Raw genomic sequence first — 24,262 nt, forward strand, 5'->3', positions numbered from 1 at the left:
AAAGGCGTAATAATAAAGCAAAGAAAATAATTGTTGACTCAGTCAAAGATCATATTCTTCCATCTATAGCCAGACTGCCTAAAGCATATGAAGTATTTAAAACCATTAAAAATACATATGAAGTTAACAATGCGAGCAAAATGTTAACCTTGAAACAACTACTTTTAAACATAAAGATGAATAAAGATGATACAATATCTACATACTTTTCAAGGATATCTGAAGTAAAAGACCAATTACAAACTATTGGAAATGAGGTAGATGATCAAGAAATCTCTCTCATAGCCCTAAGAGGATTACCAATTTCATGGGAATCCTACATTCAATGTATTAGCAGAACACCCCCCTTACCCAAATTTGAACAACTTAAGAATGAGTGCATTCAAGAGGAATCTCGACTAATCTCAAGAGGATTAGGGCCAAATAAAGAAGGAGAAATCCAAGCACTTAATACAAATACCTTCAACAAAAAGAAAAAGTTCTCCAAACGGAAGAGAGGAAATAAAAACCATCAGAAAAGAGATATGTCTAAAATTTAGTGTTACAAATGCGACAAATATGGGCACACTCACAGGAATTGTCCAGAAAGGAAGAAAACACAAGCTACTCTAGCCGAAGTCAAAGGAGAAAACTCACTTTTCTTCTTAGCCCTATCAAGCGAAATAAATACAAATAAAAACATTTGGATCGTAGACAGTGGAGCATCAAGGCATATAACTGGATTCAGAAATCAGTTTGAAACACTTAATGGGCACTCAAGTGAAGAGGTTACTATTGGAGATAACTCCACATATCTTGTGAAAGGAATTGGGACCTGTACTATCAAACTAAGAAATGGAGTATCTCTACAATTAAAGGATGTTCTGTTTGTACCTGGAATAAAAAGAAATCTAGTCTCAATCTCAGGCCTAGCTGATCAAGGATATCGGGTTACCTCAATGAAGATAAAGTTCTACTCTGGCCTAAAAATACAAATATCAAAAATGCCATAACAGTAGGTTCAAGAGATGGTAGCCTATACAAACTATGCAGTGATCAAAAGGAAGCACTAAATCTTGAAGTTTCAAATAATAATGAATTATGGCACAAAAGATTAGGACACCTAAGATATAGTGCTCTATCCAACATAAAGAAGATTACTTCAGGACTGCCCCAACTAAAATTTGAACACGCAGGCATTTGCAAAGGATGTGCCTTGGGAAAGAATGTGAAAGTTTCTTTTCCCTCAAGCGAGCACAAATCAAAAGTTATTTTAGAACTAATTCACTTAGACCTACGCGGCCCCATGTCAACACCATCCCTAATTGGATCCTTATGCTACATAATCTTTGTTGACGACTACTCTCGAAAAACATGGATATATTTTCTAAAGTGCAAAGACTCAAATGAACTACTATCTAAGTTCAAAGAATTCAAGGCACTAGTAGAAAACTAGTCAGGGAAGAAAATTAAGGTGTTAAGATCCGACAATGGGGGAGAATATACATCTGACAACTTCAAAGACTTTTGTAATTCTGTTGGGATTAAGAGGGAGTATACTATACCATATAATCCACAACAGAATGGAGTAGCAGAAAGAAAGAACAGAACCATAATTGAAGCAACAAAAGCCATGATGCATGACCAAAACTTACACACTTCATTCTGGGCAGAAGCTTCAAATACAACAGTCTACATTCAAAACAGATGTCCGCACTCAGTTCTAGAAAACATAACTCCTGAAGAAGCTTTTACAGGGAACAAACCAGACTTAAGTCATTTAAGGATATTTGGCTGTCCCGTATATATACATGTTCCTAAAGAAAAGAGGACAAAACTAGAACCATCCGGAAAAAGAGGTATCTTCATTGGCTATAGTGAAAATACTAAAGGATATCGCATTTACGTTCCAGGGAAAAAATCTGTTGAGATAAGTAGAGATGTAAAGTTTGAAGAAAACACTACACTCAAAAAACCTGAGGATGATAACAGTACTAAAGAAGAAGAAGATCACATAACTGAGATTGAGAGGGAGAATATCATAGAAAATTCCGAACCTTCAGACACTGAGAGGGAGTGTCATAATCCCACGTTTTTTGTAATAAAACATTTCCACCCTCCATTATTATTGTAACCTAATCAGTGATGACTCCTTGTTTTATTTTAATATAATGATCATATTTTTATTATTAATGTTAACTGTTAAATGAGTTTTATCATAATATAATATAATATTATATTTATCATATAATGCATTATTCAATAAACATAAAATATAATATTGATATACAATATAAATTATTATATTGATACATAATATAATATTATATTTATCATATAATGCATTATTCAATAAACATAAAATAGAATATTGATATACAATATAAATCATCAAAAAATACTTTATAATTATTATTATAGAATAATACCCTATCACCATACGATATTATTATTAGAACTAATATGAAATCTATCGCATATAAAGTATTTATACTAACAAATATTAACACATACCTTAAAAGGGCGTATTACCTTAAGTAGACGCATTATAGGAAATGGCGGTGACTATTAACTTAGGCGCCAAGAGGTAGTGCGGCTGGAACAGGGAGCGGTCACTCCAACAGTCACCACCGCTCACAACAGCGGCCACGTCCCCTGGATGTATCCGCTCCAAACACTTCCCCCGCCGGTATTAAAGTGCAAGCCGAGAGGAGGGAAGGGACATGGAAGGTACAAAGAGATAGCACCAAGGGAAAAGCAACAAAGGACGCAGGTAAGAACACTTACCCATTGTTGTTTATTCTGCAGTAGGGTTTACGTAAATCAAGGGAAACTTATGCGTAGAGATACATATAGTTAGATATTAAATCAATGCATGGGTACATAAACATATAAATGTTAATTCAATACGTTTGCATATATAGATGTGGTTAAAATACAATCATAAATAAATTGAGATAAATACAATGGAAATTAATATGATTACATTAATACCAATATATATATATATATATATATATATATATATATATATATATATAGATATAAAAGGGTATACAAAGTGTACGGATGAACCTCCATATACGCAATTAGCTAATCAATGAATTACAACCACTAGAAATTCAGAATAAATGGCATTGTTCGGATTAAGGACTAGTAGAGATATTACCCAGATGATGAATAAGGCAATTGCATATCCAAATCTAGTGAGATAGATGAGGAATAAAGCAACAGGGCTAGCAGGAACTAGGCCTCTATCAGGTAGGCCACCCATTGCGGTTGACTAAAGGTCTGCTGGCAGTTGGGCCAAGGGGGAGTGTACCGCCCTTGGGCCTGATAAGCGCTACGGGCATCCTATTGCAGCTAGTCCTCTTGACCTCATTAGGAACTAAATATGGGATTGACTTATTGATAACAAGTGACCTTAAGAGAATTTACTAATTACACTTTAGATAAATCATTCATATCAAAAATCAATTGTTGAAATGCATTGTTTATATGTTTTTTTTAGATTGCGGATTTGGGGACATTACGGGGAGGACATCATAAGAGCTTCCGAACCTCTTGTTGATGAAAATATTGAAACACTCAATAACAAGAAAAGACCTCTATGGGCAAAGAAAATAATTGAAGAGAATAATGTAGAACCAAATGAAATTTCCAAAGAAAATAAGAGAACAAGAACTTTAAAATGTTATGCTGCACTTCTAACCGAACTCACAAATTCTGAACCAACAAATGTCAGAGAAGCCTTATCAAAACAGGCTTGGAAAGATGCTATGGTTGAAGAATATCAATCCATACTAAAGAATGATGCTTGGGATATAGTGCCCAGACCAAAAGACAAATCAGTTGTCTCATCCAAGTGGTTATTCAAGATCAAATATGCATCTGATGGCAGCATTGAAAAACATAAAGCTCGCTTTGTGGCCAGGGGATTCTCTCAGAAAGAAGGAATTGATTATGAAGAGACATTTGCCCCAGTTGCTCGGTATACGTCAGTAAGAACAATCATTGCAATTGCAGCATCCAAAGGATGGAAAATTCACCAAATGGACGTAAAGACTGCCTTCCTCAATGGTTCAATTGAAGAAGAAGTATATATAGAACAACCAGAAGGATTCACCATACGTGATAAAAATTGCTATGTTTGTAAACTAAAGAAAGCTCTCTATGGGTTAAAACAAGCACCTAGGGCCTGGTATGCAAGGATGGACAACTATCTCTCCAAACTAGGGTACTCCAAGAACCTAGCAGATCCCAACATCTACTTCAAGGCTTCAAATGGCAATATGATTATATTGGTCCTTTACGTGGATGATCTTTTGATAACAGGAGAGGATAATCTCATTGAGAAATGTAAGCAAGATCTGGCAGCATAATTCGATATGAAGGATCTAGGGCTTCTACATTATTTTCTGGGATTAGAAGTATGGCAGAAGAAAAACTACATCTTCCTAAATCAAGGAAAGTACACCACAGATATTCTAACTAGATTTGGGATGATGGAGTGTAAGCCATTAGCTACACCAATGGAAACTAATTTGCACAAGCTGAAAATTGAGGCAGAAGATTCAGAACCTACAGATCCCACACTTTACAGACAAATCGTCGGTTCACTCATGTATTTGGTAAATACTCGTCCTGATATTTGCTATGCTACAAATGTATTAAGTCACTTCATGTGTGAACCTAAGAAGATACATCTAATGGCTGCTAAACACGTTCTAAGATATTTACGAGGCACAATCGGACTTGGCTTAAAGTATGAAAATGTTGAGATTCAACTTGAAGGATATTCTGATTCTGATTGGGCCGGAAGTACCACTGACCGTAAAAGTTACTATAGGGTGTTGCTTCAGTTTTGGTTCTGCTATGATATCTTGGTTCAGCAGAAAACAGTCAGCAGTTGCACAAAGCTCCACCGAAGCAGAATATATGGCAGCCTCCATGGGAGCTCGTGAAGCGGTATGGCTAAGAAAGTTATTATTTGGAAAAACTCTGAATTCAACAATAATTCATTGTGATAATCAGAGCTGTATCAAGCTCTCAGTAAATCCAGTTTTTCACAATCGATCCAAACATATTGAGATCCCTTATCACTACATAAGAGATATGGTAGATCGAAACGTTATAAAACTAGTGTACATCAGTACTGAAGAACAAAATGATGATATCTTCACCAAGCCACTTGCAAGATTGAAGATAGAATACTTCAGAAGTAAACTTGGTATGACTAGATTATAATTAAGATTGTTAGGATGAAATTCCTACCATGTGTAATTTGTTCATGAATAAATAAATAAAATGTATATTGCAATATTCTAACTTTGTTCAAGAAGATGACGATCTTCTTATGTTTAAGGTTACTATTTCAAGGTGACGATCTTGACAATAGTTGACCAAGTGTCAAGATTGACTACATTAAGTTGTTGTCCTGGACTGTGCCGGATATCTTGATCCTAAAGTATGTGATCATCTCATGATTGACTTCTTAAGTGATTGTCCCGGACTGAGCCGGATATCATGATATTGAGTTTATTGTCATGACAAGACTATATTAAATGTTGTCCCGAATTGTGTCGGAAGTCATGATAGAATATGCTCCCAAGAAAATTACATAGATCCACTCCTGCTAAGAGGGAGTGTTAAGATATAGCCCTCGTGAATTTAACTGATGGTAAATCGGTTATTATCTGGAGAGTGATATATTAACAGAGCATACAGTTCGGAAATTAAACATAAACAAACTAATTGTTATGAACGGTTACCTCCGTAGGGGCATGTCCATACATGGCAACTGCCACATATGGACATGTAGGCAACCTTTCCTCTTGTATTTAAACTGGATTCAATGATGGAGACGATCAATAACTCATGGCAATCAGTCTTCCAGAATCGTTGTCATTATTCTTCGATCCATATTTCACAACAGTTTGCTGGTAGAAATTAGCCTGAGGCTACTATAAAGGGGGCTGCTATTATAAATCACTCTGCCTCCTTTTGAATACTTATAGGTTCATAAGGCAACATTATTAAACTAACATAGATCATTTTCAGATTTCTTAATGCATGGCTAGTCATATGGAAAAATAAATTTTAATACAAGAGACATCCATAGCTAAAGTCTTTTGAAGAAACTATTTGAATGGATTTGTTCATTGTCCCAACATGCTAACATCCTGCAGGATTATTTGAATGTGCGTCTGGATTTGATTGTGTGAGTTTTTTTGGCATCAATGTTTTGGATCACACTCCATGATCCATCATCAGGATGATAAGAGAGTATAAGGAGAAAAATGGAAAAAGTTGCAGACTTAACCAACTAAATAGAGAGAGTAGGAAGGGAGGAGAGAGAGAGCAGTACAAGAAAAGACTAGAGACCAATAAAAATAGATAATTAAAAATTAAAATAAAAAAAGTCCTAGAAAGAAAAAGCACTAAAAAGGACATAAAAGACTAAAAAATAAAACCTAGAACAAGAGAAAGGAAGAGACAATAAATAATAAATAAATAAACACAAAAAGAACAACCACAATAAGAATAAATAAAAAAAACCAAAAATGGATAAAAAGGAACAAAAGACAAAGAAAGAATTAAAATAAAAGATAATAAACTAAAAAGAACTAACAAAAAACATAACATATAAATATATGTGTGTGTGTGTGTGTGTATGTATGTATGTATATATATATTTATATATATGTATATGTATATATATGTATATGTATATATATGTATATATATCGGTGTTCCACGGGGATGCGTCCCCCCCTTTTTGGGCACGTCCCCCCGTACGAAACGTCTCGGGGACGGGGGGTGGGGACACGACGTCCCCCGCCGTCCCGCCACCGCCACCCAAACGCTGCCGGGATGCCGAGACGTCTCCGCGTCTCCCAGGGAGACGTGGAGACGTCTCCTGGGAGACGTTTGGGCGTCTCCTCGTCTCTCGAGAGACGCCCAGACGTCTCTCGAGGGACGGGGAGATGCCCAGACATCTCCTGCGTTCCCACGTCAAAGCAAACAAAAAAAGCATTTTTAAAAAAACATGTGACTTTTTGGGGGGTTAAGGGGTAACCCTAATTGGACGTGGGCCCCACCCTACCCCCCAAAACAACACAAAAGCATGTTTCTTTCAGATTTCACTCTCATTTTGGAAAACTGATTTTTTTTCCAGCAAGTTGAAGAGGAGGAAAAACTTGAAGAAGACTGATTGAAGGGGTGAGAAAAGTGATTGCAAGCGTGATAGGAGCTAGAAGAAGCAAGAAGAAGAGGAAGAAGAAGATTCTTCTACATTTTGGAGAGATTTTTCAAGCACAAGGTAGGGTTTTTCAACTTTTTTTTGTTTTATTTTCTGATTTTCATTGTTCTATGTCATTTTTGGATTTCTTTTCCCTATTCATCTCAAGGCTCAAAATGAGATTTGATGTTGAATCTTGAGGGCAAAATGATGAATGAATCGAATCATTCATCATTTTGCCCTCAAGATTCAACATCAAATCTCATTTTGAGATGAATAGGAAAAAAAATTAAAAATATATTGTTAAACTAGGCTGATTTTATTTTTATTTTGTGAAATGCAGTGTCAATTTCACAATGAGCTCCCAAGGCATGAGTGAAGATGACATGGAAATCCATTCTCATAGTGAGAATGATTCAGAATATGAACCTGAAAATGAGGGGGGTGACCATGGGGCTGATCCTAGAGCCCAATCTAGTTCTATGGTGAGTGCACCAGCTAGTACAGGTTGCCCTTCAGAGTTGTTGGCATCATATGCTAGGGGTCATTTTGATCCTAAGTCTCCTCTAAAACAGTTTGCTTCATGAATATCAGTACAAGGCACATCACATTCAAGTGGGGGAACAAGGAGGTGGAAGTGCAATATTTGTGACACAGAATGGTTCGGTAGCATTAGTAGGGTTAATGCACACTTTCTGTTTTGGAGAGGAAAAGGCGCGAAACATTGTAAATTTTTGGAGGAAGCTAAAAATATACAGTACAAAATTGAGTTTAACAGGCTTTGGGGGGTTCCAGATGACACAAATATTTCAATGCCTACTACTTTGTCTGCTAGGGAAGCACTTCAGGGCAACTAGAATGTGCCACATACTTCTCATGCTTCGTAGACGGGAGGAATGATGTTTGGATTTCCATCCACTTCCACTTCTACTGCCGCTAGGGCTGGGAAACGTAGGTTGCAAACACCACAGAGCAACCCCATTGCAGATATGTTTAATGTGCTGCTAAGAGATGAGATAGATGAATCCATTGGCAAGTTCTTCTTTGCCAATGGCATTCCATTTCATGTTACACGGTCTCCTTATTATAGGGAGATGATGGCTATGGTGGCCAAGGGAGGACCATCTTATGTGCCACCAGGGAAGACGAAAATGAGGACCTCAATCTTGGATAAATGCTATTCCAAGATCAATATTTTGATGGAGAAGATGAAGGCATGTTGGGTGGCATCGGGGTGCAACATAGTTATGGATGGGTGGATAGACATTAGCCATCGTCCACTCATCAACGTCATGGTCACATGTGCAGAGGGCCCATACTTCCTTAGAGCAGTTGATTGTACAGGGCATTGTAAAGATGTTGATTTCCAGTTTCAGGTCCTCAGGGAGGCTATTGAGGAGGTTGGGCCACAAAATGTGGTCCAAGTAGTGACAGATGCAGCCCATGTGTGTAGAGCAGCAGGGAGACTCATTGAGGCAGCCTATAGACACATTTGGTGGACCCCATGTTGTGTGCATGCCATGAACAATGCACTCAAGGACATGGGGAAGATGGATTGGATTAGAGGAGTGGTTACCGATGTGAGAGATGTGCAGATGTTTATCTGCAACCACCACACTTCACATGCACTCTTTAGGACCTTCGCGAAGAAGGAGTTCTTGAAACCAGTTGAGACTAGATATGCATCCTATTTCATTCTCTTGGAGAGAATGATTGAGTTGCAAGAGGCATTGCAACTCATGGTTATGACTAATGAGTGGAATAGGTGGGCTGAGGCCAAGACAGAGCAGGGGAGAAGGGTGAAGGAGATAGTGAAGAGTGATGTGTTTTGGACTGATGCAAAACACATTGTCTCCATCATTTCTCAGTATTCCAGGTGATCAGATATGGGGATGGGGATGCACCTAACCTTGGAGAGGTGTATGAGTGCATTGACTCTATGCTTGACCAGATGAGGGCTGCTGTGCGAGTGAAGGACCCCTCTTTAGCATTCTACAATGAGCAAATCTGGCCTATCATTCAGCGTAGATGGGACAAGTTGAACACTCCTTTGTTTATGGCTGCCTTTGCCTTGAATCCTAAGTGGTACAAGGCTAGATCGGGTAGACTGACACTGATTCAGGATGATGAGGTGAAGGCGGGTTTCTTTAGGTGCATAGAGAAGATGTTTGATTCCAGAGATGCCGACACAATGCGCACTGAGTGGGGAAGATTTGCCACTCTTAGAGGTTATTCAGATGCGGCAAAGATGGATATAGACACTATGGCACAGGAGGACCCACTTTTGTGGTGGAATTGTCGTGGCCCGAAATCTTTGACCACCACTTTAGCCATCCGTCTGCTATCCCAGGTTTCCAGTTCTTCAGCTGCTGAGAGGAACTGGTCTACATATAGCTTCATCCACTCTCTTAAGAGGAACAAACTTACCTCTAAGAGAGCAGAGAAGCTTGTGGTTGTCCACAGTGCTTTGCGTCTCATGGACCGCAAGACACTTGTGTACAAGGAGAGTCCAGCGGCACGATGGGATGTAGAGCCAAAGGAGCCTTCACAGATTGATGAGGATGATCCTACCACTTCAGATGCAGGGCTAGTTGGCGTGAGCTTGAGGGACCTTGATCTTCAGGAGTCCAACAGTTCCAGTGAGGAGGAGTTCGCAGATGATTAGAGGCCTCCATTAGCTACATTTTGAGTTTTGTCATTTTGTCTTTGACTCTAGTCTCTTTTGTAATGCTATTGCTACATGTATTTGTATTTGGCTACTCATTGTAATGATGGATCATGTAATCATCTTTATTATTATAGACTTTTCAATGGCATCAGATATTCGTATTTTTGTTTTCCTTTTTCGATATTCATATGATAGAAATGGGAAATCTCCAATTTGACAATTTCATTTGTCAAATTTTATTTAGCATTTAGCAATTAGTATTACTAATCTAAGTAATCTTGGTATTTCCTATAGTTTCATTTGAAATCTAATTCTTATACTGTTATACTGTTATACATCTTTTCAAAACTAGTTTTTCAAGTGCTATATGTATATGTATAAGTATATGAGCACCACCACCCCGCCACCCCCCCCCGCCGCCGTCCCCAAATTTATGCCCTCGGTCCTCCTGTCCCGGAAACGCGTCCCCGCGCCCCCCCCGTCCCCAACGCCCGTGGAACACTGATATATATATATATATATATATATATATACACACACACACATATGTATCCATATACTAAAAAGAACTAACCAATAAACATAACACTAACCACCCACACTAACCAACTAATTAAATAATTAAATGTATAAGGAAATATAAAAATAAGTAAATAAAAAATTTAAGAAAAAAAAAAGAAAAAATATATATATATATATATATAATCAATCCATTCAAATTACCATCCTTTAATACAACAGAATACCTATATCTAAAGGAATATATATATATATATATATAATCAATCCATTCAAATTACCATCCTTTAATACATTAGAATACCTATATCTAAAGTATCATTTATTCCATCACCGGAATAAACAAATTGTAGTCCTAGGGAAAGACACATACCTTATATATATATGTGTGTGTGTATATATATAACAAAACGAAAAAACGAAAAAATAGAGACGCAAAGAAAAAGCGAAAACGACAAAAAGAATAGAGACAACCCTACCACAATGACAAGGACATAAGACACCAAAAGGAAGCCAAACGCGAGGAGAGCCAAACCTCGGGGGAGAAGGAAAGGGGGGCCTCAGGGCTAAGGGAACACGAACCTAGGAAGCCAAGGGGAAGAGGAGAAGACCGGGAACAACCAACACGAGGAAAGTCAAGGGAGGGAGTAACGAAGGTTTTTGATGTTGGAAAGCAAAGGATGCCACGATATGCTTAAACTCCACCCTTTGTCACGATTTAAGTTGGAAGGGTGGTTGTGTATTTCAATGGCTTCTTTTAGCTTCTTCTTAAAGAAATTAATAAATTATCTTCTTTGGACAAAATTTTTGTGCTTTCCAAACAAATATGGTGCTTGGTAGCTAGAGAGTGCTCAGCCAAGGCAGATTTAAGAACTCGCTCATGTCTAATGTCAGCCCCACGCTCTTTGATTCTGGTGTTGAAGGACCGGCCAGTCTCACCAATGTATGGGGCGCCACACGAACAAGTTACCTTGCAAACTCCCGACTTTGAGAAAATGTCTCTAGAGTCTTTGAGAGGGGGGATCCGATTTTTCACCGTTGAGAAGGGCTTGAAGGCCACTTGGAAGCCTTTTTTGGAAAGGATTTTGGATAATTTGTGAGAAATGTCTTTGATATAAGGCAGCAAAATGCAAGGGAGGTCGGGAGAAGGAGGATGATTGGCATGGGAAAGGAAGCGGGATTTGGCTTGATTGAGAGCTTTGGAGATTTGCTTGTTGCAATAACCATTCAATCTGAATATATGACGAAGATGATCCAACTCATGGTTAATGTTTTCATCATCATAAATACGGTAGGCTCTCATGGCCAAGGTTTTGAGGACCCCAACTTTTTGTTAAGGGTGGTGATGAGATGAGGAGTGAAGGTAGAGGTCAGTGTGGGTGGCTTTACGAAACTCCTAACGACCAAGCGATCAATGGATAGCCTTACTGTCATTATCTAAACTTGTGATCAATGGATAGCCTTACTATCATTAGGCTCTGCCTTATGCAATGAACAAATATAGCTAATGTGGACATTGTATTTCTTTTGCATCGCAAAGAACATGCTCATCAGGTCTATTTGATTTCATGAGTAAGTGACATTACACATGGACTGCTTTCAGTTTGCAAGGAAATATCTGATCACAGGTTTATTTCAACTCATATAACAGCTATATATGATTTATGTTAAGCATCAGCTTCTCATTCCATTCTAGAGGTAAAACAAAATGGCATATCAACCACAACAGTTGTAATAGTCTCAACCAAAAGCCATTGCTTGCCTCTAATGTAGTCCTCACATAACTTCCTTTTTTTGGATCGGTCCTCACATAACTTCCTTACAAGCATCTAAAATATACCTTTATATATTTCCATACAAATTTTCCCATATATAGTATGATCGTTTAAACAACCTTGAAACTCAGCTGCCTAGGACTAAACATAAGGTTCATGCACAGGCATATAAATATATTAATATATCTTATAGCCTTAATGATTTTATAGATTGTACTAGCCCATTCAATAGCATTCATGGTTTAGGGTGATGAATGTGTAAAATTCCCTCTTATTTTTTTTGAATTTTTCCACGATTACATTCAACACAACAATTGTTATGGTTAGGAAATGAAAACCAAATGCTGCTGAAAGGTAACCCTTCCACTTTCTGATCACCAAGAGCCCAATGTGGGAAGGTGAGAGCATACGGTGACAAGGGGTTCGTTAGCTTTCTAATCCGCTGGAAATTACAATGCAATTACAAAACTGGGCGGCAAGCCAGCCCCTTCCACTTTTTAGCGGGATGAAGAACATAAACTTGGCGGTAAACCAGCCAAGGCAACAAAGCATAATAGAACCAAATCACTCTACTGCTTATGCAGCGGGAGGACTTTTAAATGAAACTATCACTCAACCGCATATCTCAGCGGGAGGACTTTTAAATGAAACTATCACTCAACCGCATATCTCAGCGGGAGGGCAATATCACTCAACCACTTGCTCAGTGGGAGGACAAAACTGAATTACAAACATACAGGCGGCTAAGCCATCCTCTTCCACTTGTTCAACGGGTAATACAACATAGAATGAATTGGTCAGTACTACTGAAGCAATTCTTACAATGATAGAAATGTGAAAGGAGATAGAGTGAAGTACATATCTTATGAATTCCCTAACACATTCTGACCAATAATACTACTTGCTGTTCTGAAATCAAATACAAGGAAAATGCAGAACCAGCCATTCCGAAACCCACTAAATTGCTTGTAACTCACTCAAAACACCACAGAATCATGCCAAGTCAGAGGCAAATGAAGCGTATGACATAAGTAAACAAAACAATACCTCGAAACTGCAAATGAAGAGCACCAACAGCAAGGCACGCATCCCAATGCAATTCTGGAAATGGCGTTTTTGCTGAAAAGTTCGATGTGCAACTAAAAATTGGAGAGTTCTCCAAATGCCACGCCAATATAGGAGATTTATTGTCTCTCCAGTATGCTTCCAACGAGCCCTCACCTAGAATGATGCACTCAACACATAGGCAGCTACGAGTGAACTACACTTTCAGCCGGCACACACCAGCAATACCAAAAAACCAGCAGCACACTCAAATCTTTGCCAACACACCCAAAATTTCGCCAAGAAGCTCACAACTACGCACCACAGCTAGGAGTGATGTCTCACACTCGAAACCGGAAGGAAGGGTCTAGGAGGTATTCACCCTCGAAGAATGTCTGGAGTCATTCCGATAGCATAACAATATATTTTCTCTGGATGCCAAATGAGGAGCCCAACCTCTGTTTATATAGCTTTTCCCATCTGAAATTCAAATGAAACTGCCTCCCAATTTCGCCTCATTCCAATTGCATTTCATTTCATGGTGGACCCAAAGAGGCACCCACTTTCCCAAGTCAAAATCGTGCCAAGGAGAGGGGCCACGATTTTTTTTGTCATTATAAATTCTTTAAAATATAAAGAATGAAGTCTCCCTTTAATTTTCCAAATAAATCGCCCAGACATGACTTAGGAAAAATATTATATTTTGCACAATTTCCCATAACATCAATAAGTGATAAAATAATTAAATAATAACCTTAGGATAAGGAATAATATTTAAGTAAATTGCTTATAGTTCCAATACTGATTATTAACGGAATCCAGATGAGGCTGAACAATGAGGATCACTGAATTGTGTTGGGATAGGACCAAATCCAGGACTGCCAAAAATAGAATACCCCAAACTGCTACTTACTAAAAATAGTAAGTCATGAAATAATGCTCCAAAAATTGTTATCTTCGCAACTAGAGAAAAGGCTTGGCGAGCTTAGCAACTCTGTACCATCCTGACAACCAAACCCTAACTTACTAAAAATAGTAAGTTCACCTTCCACCCCTGACAAGTCTAGTTGGAACTCTAAGGAACATGGGAACCCTTAATTCATCTTTCCACATAGCCTACGGGTCTCCGGAATAGGCCAATGGACCACTGAATGCAACATCACAAGGAAGGGGACATTACAGAATGCACAAATAATGTAAAACTTCATCAATTACATACAGTACTTTTGCTTTAGAACATGGCATTGTCTGTGAAAAATAGACATAAATTTCCTACATTCTAAATTACATCATTTGGATGACAAATACATGCAAATAAAATTGTGAATAAATATCATGTTGTATATAGGAACATCAAAATAAATGATTCTAAGGACACAACAATATGTGATATAATGAGGTAACAAAGCAGCTTTTAGATTGATTTAAATTCACAGATAAGGGACATAATGTCTAGAAATGCCATTATTTTCAATATCAGAAATTGTAAAGCTAATATACAATGACTGCACAATGATTTGTAATACAGTATGGGAAGAACATGTGGGATCATTCAGCGATTAATAAATTATGTAGGGTGCCAGCTATGGAAACGTCCCATGTGCAACCAACAATCATGCCCTTTCCTTTTTTCTTACCAAGTAGAAAGAAAGACAACTTTTAAAAAAAATAAAATTAATGTTCATGAAAGACCAAAAACAGTTCAGAGGGACTGGAAAGTACAGAAGGTACAACAGTAAAAAGATGGGTGAAAAAGGGCCCTAGACATGAAGCAAGAAAGGAAAAAGAAAAAAAGTGAGAATAGACAGAAAATGGAGGTTAACCTACAAAAGTGTAACCCACCATAGAGTAACAATTACAAATAGAAAGTGAGGGAAGAACTTTGCAAAGTGGTAGAAACGAAGGAAGACCACCCAGGTGGAGAACCAAAAATCTTTAGGTGTCAATTTTCAGCGGCTTGTGTTGGCTCTCATACGAAACTCATCTTTTGTGATCCCTTTTGTCAGATTTGTTGTTATTTGGCCCTTGATATTGTCTCAGTCTAGTCAATTTGTGGTCTTTCAAAGTCATGTTGTCATGGTCTTTTCCCCTAAGAACTTCTATAGGGATAGAGAGAAATGATTATCAAGCCCTATAAAACAAATAATGTCATTTAAAGAAGAGCATGCAAGAGCAGAAAATGATGAAGTTCCTGTTCAGTGATGACTACGGTGAAAGAAAGAGGACAATGGAATGGCTAAGGCATGAGGTCTCAATTTACATGAACAAGACATGACATATTTTTTGTCTGGCCTAATAATGGAATTTCTCCACCTAATCAGAAAAAATGGCAAAGGTCTAAGTGAATTCCTCCAAAGACATCAAGGCACACAATTTGATTGGCCAAACCATGTTTTCTTTTGTGGGCACACATTTTTCTTTGTGTTGCCAATAATTTCGTCCACCCAAGTCACTTGCAAGGTGGCAATTGCTTAAGTGATTTGTGCCACAGTTTGATTGAAAGAGTTTTAAGTAGTATGGCACACTTCAGAGGTGGCATTGCCACATGAGAACTCTACCTAATAGCTGAAAAGAAGGCAATGTTATAAGTGTGCCCATCATACAGGAGAAAAAAAAGTCAGATGGTGGCACACTTTTGATTGGTACAGAACATAAGAAACTCTGACTAAAGCTTGGTAAACTGTTTAGTAAAGCATGCCAACATATTGAAGGGGAGAGCAACATTAAGCGGCGTTATACCCAATCCAAAACTTGATTGTGCTACATAAAAAAGCATTTGTTGTCAAAAATTGGTCATTTGTGTGACAAAAGTGAAGTTGGAAATAATCTTATTGGTCAAGTTGTGTGCCATCATGTCATTGTTGAATCTTTGCAGATTGTTTGTTGATTTTAAATTTTAAATTCTAATTATTAATTGTTATTTTAAAATTTAAAGTGTTATTGTTAATATCTTGATTACTAATTAATAATTAATAGTTAAAAAAATTAGAAAAAATAAAAAATAAATATAGATAGCATCAGCAACTGAGTCAAAGAATCCTCCAAGATAAGCGGCAGTGGCCAAATTAGATAAAGGAAAAAAGAAAAAAAGGAGATCACTGCCAAAGAGAATGATGTTAGTAAAAACCCTTGTTCCATAGGGATCTGTTCCAATCCCGCAATCCAAACTAAGCATTTCAGGACTGGGACATTTCAGGGATGCCCTTGCTGTCCAACCATTGCTACCATGTATGATTGGATATTTTCAGATATCCCCCTATTTTGGAGATTATTGTCAAAGTCCTTGAGATGCTTAGGGGACTTCTAGGTGTTTGCTCACTTCACTCGAGACCCCTCCGTGTCCCTTGCTGTAGATCAGTTAAGAAGTCAATTTTAAAAATAAAAAATGTCTTTTTAAATCTTTGTGACACTAGCCCTAACGGTCTGTGGGCAAAAAGAACTTATAAATAGGTATCTAAACGTCATTCCAAATCTCTTCCAAGTTTCAACAACCATTGAATCAGTGCATTCTTTAAGTGTCAAGGTAAGTTTAGGTCCTTAATGATAGTTGGTTTTTTGTTTTTTAATTGTTAACTATTTTAGTAACTAATTTAGGCCCTAGAGATTTACATTGTTACAATTTAAATCTTAGTAATTTTTTAAATTTATAACAGTGGTATTTAGGTGTTGAAATTTATTTGTTAAATTATTTATAAATATTTTCTTTACCAAATTTGAATAAAAATTTGCATAAAAGAAAATCCTTGTGTCTTTATCCTGTGCATAACTTAATGACATATGACATGTATGTTAAACATAAATTTCGTTTCTTGCAGTGTCATGAAGATGATCGAGAAGAGCCTATGTTGGTTCAATCAGAGATTTTGAGTACAAATGTGGGAGGGTGAGGCAATTAATTCTATCGGCAATGCACATTTTAGTTGCCCTTCCAAATTATTAGAGGGTTTTACCAAAGGCCCCTATAAGAAGTTGTCTTTAGAACAATCTGCAACTAGATTGCAAGCAAAATTTCGGGCAATGGGGTGCAATAGACTACGAACATTTCATTTTTATGTTAGAGGAAAAGATGTAGGAGCCTGTAAGGGATTGTCACATGAAAGAAGAAATGAAATAAATAGTTTATGGGTTTATTTTGATGACCAAAGTCTTGTATTTGCTGATTTGCCATTGAGGGCTCTGTTGTGACCATTTCACACATCGCCCCATTAAAATGGGGACCCCCTCTTTTTGCTTTTGTTTTGCTTGTTCTTCTCTCTGCTTTTAGGGTTTTGAGTGAGTGAGTGAGTTGTCTGGGCTAGGGCTAAGCCTTAGGGAGTTTCTTTTGGATATTTTCAAGCCGAGTCCAGTCAAATTTTGAAGGTTATTAAGCATCCTCCTGAAGATTGCGTTTTTTTGAAATAAGATGAGCCTGTCAGGAAGTCAGATATGTCTCAGGTTAAGTCTAGTCAGGGTTTTTTGAGGGAAAATTCAAATTTTGTCTAAGTGTTAGCATTTTGAAGATTAAATTGTACATTTTTGCTTAGGTAAATTTTGATCAAGTTTTGGAGGCGAGATGATGCCTGAAACAGAGAAATCGCTCCTGTCCTTCACTGGAGGCTCAGGGCGAATTTCATTCTAAGTGCAATTTCTTGTTTTGGGAAGGCTTGCTAACTGGTTCCCGGCCTTGGAGATGACCTAATCCTGCCTGGCGAAATGATTGAAGATCTAAATTGTGGATATTTTAGCTTAAAAAGGTGAAATCGCTCCTGTCCCTCTCCTAGGGACCAAGGCGAAAGTGTTTTTTAGTGCATTTTGGTCTCTGACTTTTTTTAATTTGTTTTGTGCAGGGTCTACAGGGGAGATAATTGAACATGACTTGATGATTTTAAGGATTTTGGAGATTTGAAAATGATAAAATTTGAAGGTTTAGGAAGAATTCGCCCCTGTCCTTCCCTGAAGGACCAGGGCGATTTTCTTTATACATCCCCTTTTGGACCTTTCTCGGACTTGAGCTCTCGTTCATGGCTTGTAAGAGGATGATATCTTCCCCAACAAAGGATTTTCGAGATGAAAAGTGAAACGATTTGCCCTAGAGGGCAAAATTCGCCCTTGTCCCTCACTGAAGGATCGGAGCTTGAGTTTCAAAATTTGCATTAACCAGAGCGATTTTCTAACAAGGCAAATTTCTTGAAAAAGTAAGCCAAGTGTCGTATTTGAAATGAATGAAAGAGGGCGTAATTGGTCCATTGAAGATAAATTCGAAGGCTAGCAAGGCACAAGTAAGTTCATAATTGCAAAATCGCTCCTGTCCCTCTCCAGGGGACCAGGGCGAAAAACCTAAAGGACTATCTCTTCTCTCCAAATTGGGACGAACCTAGGCCAAGGCACAAGTTTGGAATGATACTTGAGGTACTTCGGGGTGAAATGGAGTTGCAAAGACCACAAACTTTGACGACAATTGGCTAAAGCGCTCCTGTCCTTCACTGGAGGACCAAGGCGAAGTCTCCAAATAGGCCTATTTGCCTAACATTTTGAAATGCTATCGCTTGTTTCCAGACTCAAGAGGGAGTGGGGAATGATGTTTTATGCTTTGAAGGTAATTGGAGGTTGATGTGATCAAGAGTTTGTACCATGAACTAGAAGGCGCTCCTGTCCTTCACTGAAGGACCAGGGCGATTTTTATAAAACCAATAATTTCCCTCCAAAACCACGCCAAGACAAGGTGATGCAAGATGAGAAATGCCTTTTAAAAAATGGTGAACAAGGAATTGCTTCCAAAAATCGACAATCCTAGGCTCAAGGACAAAAATTGCTCCTGTCCTTCACTGGAGGACCAGGGCGAAAATCTTGGGAAAGTCTATTTTGCCTTGAAGAAACGAGTTAAGCATGCATAGAGTGGGCGAAGGAGATCGTTGCTTACCCCACAACATGAATTGGCAATTTGGAAGATAAAGATCGAGGCTTAAAATGAAAGATCGCTCCTGTCCCTCACCAAGGGACCAGGGCGAAAATGTCCTAAGGTACGCTCCTCCTAAAGATCGAGTAAATTAAACTCAAAGTTCCAAATGAAAATCCCATCTTGGACGCCAAGGAGGAGATTTTGAACATGAAAGCAAGGAATGCGAGGCTTAAAATGAAAGAGCGCTCCTGTCCCTCTCCAAGGGACCAGAGCGAGGTTATTAACATTCATTGTTTTACCATGCTTAGGCGCCAATATCCTCCCAATCGCATTAGATGCCAAATTCGCTAAAAACTTCAAAATATTTTAAATTTTTTTTAATTAAATTGGCATTTAATAAAAGCGCATAGCATTTAATAATTAATTTTAAGCCTTGGAAAATCATTTTTTTTAATTAATTAAGGCATTCGAAATTAATTATTATTAAATTAAAATTTAAAAGGAGAGCGCTTGAGGTATCATTTTCATTGCTTAATTAAGTCGGCCTTCTTCTTTTATTAATTTTTCGTTTATTTTGGCCTATTTTCACCAAGTCGGCCTATGGGAAAATGAAGTGGTGAGCGCCTATATAATAGGGGTGTGTTGAGCGATTTTAATCAATCATTCATTCATTGTATCAAGTGCGATTTGGAGAAGCAAGGAAGAAGTGCGAAATCTGGTTTAGCTGGAGCAAGTTGTCCTAAGTGTTGAAGACTAGAGGTGGTGGAATTGATGCTCGTGAGGGCTAGAAGAAGGCGCATTTTGCTAAAGGGAGTACTTCAATCTACATTTTGCCTAGCGAATTCTCCTTATTTGCATCTTTTTTTTAGAATTAATTCTCAAGAGGAGGTATGGTGAGATCATCCTAGTCCCAATGTTGAAATTTTTGAATTTCGAACTTCAAGTTTTTGAAAATTGCGTAGTTAATTAGGAAATGATAACTCAAAGATTTATCATGAAGTTTCCTAATTAAAAGCTTAAATCTTCCTTTCTACTCTATATTTCTACGTTGTAAAATATATTGCTCATTATGAAATGTTGTGTAGGTGTCAAGATGGCGACCCCAAAGGCAGGAGCATCCACTAGTTGTCCAGCTCTCATGAAGGAAGATCAGAGGAATGAAGAATTGGAGACCAAGATCGTGTCAAAGTGGAGCAACATTGGAGATACCAACTTGGGAAACTTCAGTGTGAAGAAGTTTCGAGAGGTCCCTTACATTGGAAAGCCATCACTTGTCGCAAAGAGAATAATTGAAAGTGGCATCATCAAGGCGGCCGGTTTCCCTCCAGCGGTCCAGTGCCATGAGCTGATGATCGAGTGTGCCCGCCATTATGACCCACAATCAAGATCAATAGTGTCCAAGGAAGGGAACACTTTGGCTTACCTTTCAGAGGAGGCTATAAGTGAGGCTCTCCATCTTCCAGAACATAAAGATATGATTTACAAAAGCTTAGAAGGAGCCAGGTCCATGTATGAAGATGATCCAGACACTTGCTTGAGCATCATCAATAAGAATTGGTTACTCAAAAGTCGTCCTCGCCTGAGCAAGATTCCCAACACACCACATAGGATCGACTTCCAGGAGGAATACAGAGATTTGATAACTTTACTCAATCGAGTTACAGGGGCTCCTCAAGCCTTCTATTTGGAGAAGTGGATGTTCTACTTCATCTAGGTGATAGTTCAAGGAAAAGGAACAATTCATTGGGCTAGAATTATTAGCCATTGCTTGGATGTGCAGTTAAGAAGACTGAAGTCTACCAAGTCATTTCACATGAGCTCGTACATCATATATGCCTTGATCAGGAGTTTCGAATATGCAGGACTACCTCACAGAGGAGTGATCGGAAGAGGACCCGGGGAAGTCAGAGTTTGTGAATCTCATGTTCATTTGCATCATCCACCAGGAAGTGACTACAAGATAGTCAATGATACCTTCACGATGAACATCACCAGGATATTGCAAGGCGGGATTCCAATCGGTTATCTCAAGATGCACAAGAGCTTGTAAAGAGGTATGGTGCTTGGTTCATCCAATTCCAAAAGTTTACATATATTAGAGTTCATGGGTGTCCTTCACCTCCCTATATGTTGCCAAGATATCCGACAGACAGGATAGTGCTACTTGAGGTGACTAGGCAGTTGGCGGCTTATGCGAAGGCATTCAGACACAGGCATGGAAATGGAATTCCTGTGCCTATCATACTAGGGAATTCAGTTGAGGTATGTCCTAATGCTTTAGCCTTGGATGATGCAGAAAGAGAATTGGCCTTATATTCATTTTCATTCTTTGCCTTGAGGGAGAATTTTGATCCTTATGGGTATATAGAAGAAACAGTTGGTAGAAAGTACAGGCATGAATGTCAGGTAGAGGACTTTTGGATGAATCTCTCAAGTGATCTAGAAGTAAAAAGAAAGATGCATTCCAGATTGCCTTTAGATTTCATTAGGAAACGCAAAGTTTACAGAGTGGCCGATCAAGCTCAGGACAGTGGCCGACATCTCCAATCATCTTATGACCGAGAAGACAAAGCAGTGAGGATAGATTGGAACGAGCCTGAGGTTATGGACTTAAAAGCTTTGATGGTTCCAGTTTTGTCATATACTCGCAAATGGGTAGATATACAACATCAAAAGTTGAGAGATCAGAACGTACCAATAACTTTTACTTTGGAGGAAAGGCCAGGAGAAGGAGGAGCAAGCGTAAGTGAAGGCAATCCTCATCCTAGAAGTGCAAGTGAAGGCAATCCTCATCCCAGAAGCGCAAGTGAAGGCAATCCTCATCCTAGAGGCGCGAAGAGGAAAGAAAGACCTGAGAAAAGGGAACCCTCCAAGAAGAAGCAAGAGGCCAATCGAGATCGCTCATCCGGTACATCTTCTCGACATGAAAAAAGAACGAGTCGGGTTGTAGGGCAAGAGAAGGGGGTACCTGAAGTCGAGGAATCTATGGAATCAATGGTACAGAATGATAAACATGAAGAAGGCTAGGCATCTCAACGTTCATCAAGTCAATCTCCCCAAGTCAATGAGCTACAGGAAGACAAGAATAATGATGAAGTGACATCTCCTCTCCGAGAAGAAGAACCATTGCCTAAAGAGATACAAGTTAGAGAGACAAGATCCGCCATTCCAGATTGGTTGAAGGAGAGACTAACAAGGGTGATTGTGATCGAGGATGAAGATAATGTGATTGACTTAGAGAGCCATGTAGGAAATTCTCAAGGAGTAACAGAGAGGAGGAAGGCCACCAAGATGTCCAAGATGATCAGAGATGAGACAGGATCCAGGAAATTGCAGATAGCTACACCAGCAGTGGACAAGTATGAAGGCGAAATCCTTGCAGAGGAGTATGATGTAGAAACATTTGAACTTGGTCCACTCACCGCTGAGCAGACACTGGATGAGGCAACCGATTCATTTGAGGCACTTAAAGACAAGCTTAAGGAAGAAATGGAAAAGAATAGAAAGCTTGAGCGAGAGGTCGGTGCTTGGAGAGGCTACTTTAGCCATCTCAATCAGCCCTTGGGACGTCAGGATCCAGCAGTGTCTCCCGTGCAAGCACTTCCCCTTGAATCAGTTGGCGAGGCAGAAAGAGTCAAGAGCTTGGTTCAGCTTATGAGCTCTTGGATTGACAAGTCCCATACAGTAGCCGTTGAATTCGCAACAAGAATGATGCAGACCATCCATCGAGCTATCCAGGTCCTTGAGATCATCCACAACCTAATGATAACAGTAGCCGCCTTTGCCCACACTAGAAATGTTATCATTCCTATTCTACAAGTAATTAGGCAAACACCAAGGAAGATCCTAGCACAAGAAAAGATAATGGATGGAGGAGCTCATAATCTACTCCAGTGGTCAACTCTACTCCAGATGAAGGAAGTTCTTTTCGAAGACATCAACACCAAATGCAATCAAGTTGAAGAGGTCATCCATCCAATTCAGGACAAGGTGTTTGGGGTTATATGTTATATTCTTGGCAGGAGGATTGAAGATGAGACAGATGTGGATCTTCAAGAGTTGGAAGAAAAGGTCAAGGTCATCTTTTGCAAACATGAGAATGTTATCACAGATGAGCAAAGGGATCAAATGTTCGCTACTATGCTCCTGATTGAGAAAATCAAAGAGCTCGAACCTGGATGGGATGCGGCTCTTCTCAAGGCCTTCGATCAAGTTATCCACTTAGAGGAACGAATGAGGAATCTTCCCGAGATTCCTATTGCTGAGATTGAAGGAATTGTGTCCAGATTCATTGCATATGCTAAGAAAGAGCATTGGAAAGGGAACAAGGTTCTAGAAGAGAGGTTGTTGTAGATGATGTGGCACCTTAATTATCATTGGTCTATGTTTCCTAGATTTTTGTGCCAATTAAATATTTGGCTATGCATTTAATATTGTTCAATAAAAGGGGAACTTTTTGTAATAAACCCTAATTAGGGTTTAGGTGTCAGAATCTCAGCCGTTGATCTTCTTTTGATTTGGGCCGTTCATTGTAATTGAGGATGCTATATATACCCTCACTCATTTTCATTTTGTAATTAGAGATTAAAAAGGAGAAATAGATATTAGAGTCAGATAATTAAGAAGTTATTTTGTAGCAAGATTGAGCATTGAAGAGAGAATTTCAAGCAATTGTTGTCTATTTTGGCTTTGAGATCAATAAAATGTTGAAGTTATGGTGTTTTATTGCAATTCTTGTGGCTACTTTCATGGTTGCCTACTTTCTTGAATCATTCTTGGTTGAAGTATTATTTAAATTTGAAGGACTAAGTGTTGAGCTTGATCTTTGGTGAGATTCACGTTCCAAAACGCTAGCTTCTTGTTGATTGCAAGAACGCCTTGTGTGGTCAATTGGAGATATTTGGATTGCTTAAACCTTCAATCATTATTGAACTATTAATATGTACCTTCATGGTAGTGTCTATGATTCTTGATGAATTGAAAAATCATTAGTCACCTTAGAAGATCGCATCAATTTCAGTAGAGTTGTTATTTCTTGGCAATACTGAAATTGGTAGAGTCTTACCAAGTCTAGCCTACATTGAATCATTCTTAGGATTAGATTAGAATTCATCTCTTGCATACCCTACCTTTTGATCCTTTTGAGAACTTGTTAGTTT

At 38.5% G+C, this 24,262-nt stretch overlaps 1 protein-coding gene across 1 annotated transcript in view; it reads left to right on the forward strand.

Annotated features, from left to right (window-relative positions):
* LOC131075096 (NAD-dependent protein deacetylase SRT1) overlaps positions 1–24,262 on the forward strand; it is a 200,840-nt gene that overhangs the window by 38,455 nt on the left and 138,123 nt on the right. The gene's annotated exons all lie outside the window — the stretch shown is intronic.

Source organism: Cryptomeria japonica, chromosome 3 (assembly GCF_030272615.1).
Source record: "Cryptomeria japonica chromosome 3, Sugi_1.0, whole genome shotgun sequence".
Taxonomy (NCBI): Eukaryota; Viridiplantae; Streptophyta; class Pinopsida; order Cupressales; family Cupressaceae; genus Cryptomeria; species Cryptomeria japonica.